This window comes from Nicotiana tomentosiformis, chromosome 1, assembly GCF_000390325.3.
Source record: "Nicotiana tomentosiformis chromosome 1, ASM39032v3, whole genome shotgun sequence".
Taxonomy (NCBI): Eukaryota; Viridiplantae; Streptophyta; class Magnoliopsida; order Solanales; family Solanaceae; genus Nicotiana; species Nicotiana tomentosiformis.
The window spans coordinates 111,410,832-111,414,214 of NC_090812.1; positions in this window are offsets into that span (position 1 = coordinate 111,410,832).

The following is a 3,383-nucleotide window of genomic DNA, read 5'->3' on the forward strand; positions in this document are numbered from 1 at the left end:
TATACAATTCGTATGGGTGAAAGTACCTCTATTCTCTCTCATCTTGACACTTTTGATTCCATTCTTATGGATTTGAGTAATATAGATGCTGAAATTAAAGATGAGGATCAAGCCGTGTTACTGCTTTGTTCCCTACCCCCATCTTTCAAGCATATAAGAGATACTATGCTTTATGCAAAGGATAATATCTCTTATAAGGATATTAAATCTATCTTAAAATCAAAAGAATAGATAGATAGTGATATTACTGGGGAAGCTAGTGGAACTCAAGCGGAAGTTGGCTTGTTTGTTAGGGGCAAATCCGACTCCATATCTAGATATAATAATTTACAGTGTCGCTATTGTCATAAGAAATGTCACAATATCACTGAATGCTATAAACTGAAAAATAAAGAAAAGCACAAAGAAAGAAAAAATGAGCACAAAAATACTGACACCGCCGAAGGTAGTGTAGCAACTGATGAGATTGAGGGAACTATATTTTTAGCAACTGAAACTAGTTTCAGATTAGACAATGAGTGGATTTTAGATTCCGAATGTTCATATCATATGTGTCCTAGCAGAGACATGTTTTCTACATATGATTCAGTTGCAGGTGGAGTTGTCCAATTGGGTAACAATGTTACTTGTAACGTTATTGGCAAAGGTACAATTCGGGTCAGAATGCACGATGATGTGGTGAGAACTCTCACCGATGTTAGATATGTTCCTGAGTTGAAGAAAAATCTCATCTCTCTATGCACTTTAGAATCCATTGGGTGCAAATTCACTGGTGAAGATGGAGTTCTGAAATTTTTTCAAGGTGCTCGTTTGATCATGAAAGCACACAGATCTGGTTCGTTGTATACTTTATTGGGATCCACTGTTATAGGCCCTACTACAGTTTTGGTATCAGACAATTTGTCTGATTTTGATGGCATTAAATTTTGACATATTCCCATTGGGGCTTTTGCGGAGAAGGTGGAGCAAATTTACTATATCATCCAAAATTAGGCCAAGGTGGAGATTTGTAATATGACAATTATTTTGTCAAATGGAGTCCATCTCACATAAGCATAAGCATCTTTGCAAAGTGTAGACTTTGTTGGCAATATTCTTTGGGACCCAAAAATATTGTATTGTGTGTTGGACATCATTTGCACAAGTTGTATCTCTTCTTTTACACCTAAAATGTCAAGACTTTTTTGCCTATAAAAGGGAAGGCCATTAGTTCATTTTAGACACACCAACAAAACTTGAGTCTTCATTTCTTGTTTCTTCCTTTCTTCCTTTATTAAGAGTATTTTGTATGAGAGTTAAGTTTTGGGAAGAACTTGTGTGAACCCTTTCTTTGGAGTGATCTTGTGAGGTTATTCTCTTAGGGTATTTGAGATTAATTAGAGTGTTTACTTTAATTTTGTACTTTCTTTTGTACTCTTATTGTTATAATAAATTGCTCCTCTCCGCTTGTGGACGTAGGTCACTTTGACCGAACCACGTTAAATTTGTGTCTTCTTTATCTACTTTAATTGTCGTTGTTATCAACTTCAATTATCTTTGTTATTGTCATTATACCGTTGTTTGGCTATATTTCGCACTACCCGGGTTCCCGATCCTAACACATTATTTTTTAAATAAACATAAGTGTCAAGTATAATTTGCTCCGTTTGTTGAGTTCATTTGTAATGCCGCTATCACATAATAGTTATTCCATTCTTTCCTGGGATTAATTAATCCAAAACCTTAGTCAACAGTGAGAGTATTAAATTACATACACGAAACTTGTGGGCTCGGAATTATTTTATGTTTTGTAGAACTAACGTTTATTTGCTTTTCTGATTTTCTGGTTTCGAACAGAGACTAACAATATAATAGCTTCGGAGACGTCACTACAAGTGGTTTCAGTGGACGTTACCTATTGCAATTGGTTTACATGGATTTCCAAAAGCCTGGCCGTTGCTAAGGTTGTTTTCTACTATTAAGAATGGTCTTATGGGTGGTTAACTATGATTTTTGAAAGTTCCATTTTCTGTCGACCAAAGTCTAGTTAATAAAGTCAAAGAAGAACGACATGGTTTATTATGAAAAGCATTTTATGGAGTGGATTGAGTGTATAAATATATTTTGGAGTTCGTCCTCTACTTTTTCTTTTGAAAAGGAAATTTTCTTGGCCTTCTCTAAAATTATTGGGTGGAACTGTACGGTGTGATGCCACATGAGGCTCTGGAATGTTTATAAGTGCTATCTGGTATTTGTTAGTGTTGATATTCCAAAAGTTTCCAATTGGAAAGAAACGATTTTGATGGCATAACTAATAAATCATTCATGGAACATTTGTCTTTTCTGCTTAAGGACTTGATTATTAAATATTTATGTAGTGTTCAAAAGGGATAAAAGACTGGAACAACAGTTCTGGTGAAATTGAGAAGGAGAATTTTGCAAAGAAAATGGATCGACAGTATGATAAGTGTCTCGATTATGGGTGTTATCAATGTGGAAGAACTAGTTGTGTTGGTAATTGTGACTGTTGTCAAATTCTGTTTTCCCACTGTGTCTTCTGTCGATATGCCTTATGGCAAATGGTCCATCAAAGTGTTGCTTGAGTTTGTTTTTCCTGATTTGACTAAGAAACGGCATTATGACGCCTATTCGAAACTCAACTGACAAATATGAAAGATGCTCGTTGGAACAATTTTGTATTGAGTTTTCTTTAAAATTAATTTTTGTTTATTGGAGTTTTTGAGGAAAAAGCAAAGAAAACACTTTTCCATTCTGGTCCAAATTGATTTTTATTGGATTAAAGTAATCTTGCCTTTTGAGCCATAATAAAAAAGAAGGCACCATTCTCTTCTCGAGTCATTGATGTAGAATGAGGAAAAGAGGACAAAAAACTTTTTACAGAAACATATGTTGCTTCATGTGTTGCTAGCATTGGCTTCATCGGTGCCAAAATTGTTTCTTGGAGACAATTATTTTGTTTCGAATTGGTAAATATCGGTTCATATAATGGAGGAATTAGTAAATTGGTTGTGAAAAGTCCTTTGGACAAATTCTCCTTCAGGGAAGTAAGACTTAAAATTAGGCTTACTTGAAAATATTCTTGAGATCATGAATATAATATGTACAAATGTACATATACTTGTTTGATTAGAGTAAGAGATCAAACTGTTTAACTGTTATAATGGTTTAGTTGGAAAGCCATTTGAAAAGAAAAGTTAAAATCCTAGTGATTTTCTACTCTCGTTTTAGAGATTAACATTTTCGTGATTTTCTACCCTACTTCGAGATTAAAATCTGCGTGATTTTCTACTCGATCTTTGAGATTAAAGTCCTCGTGATTTTCTACTCCGATTTATTACTCGGTTTGAAGATTAAAAGTTTCACTGTTTATTAAATCTGGTTGT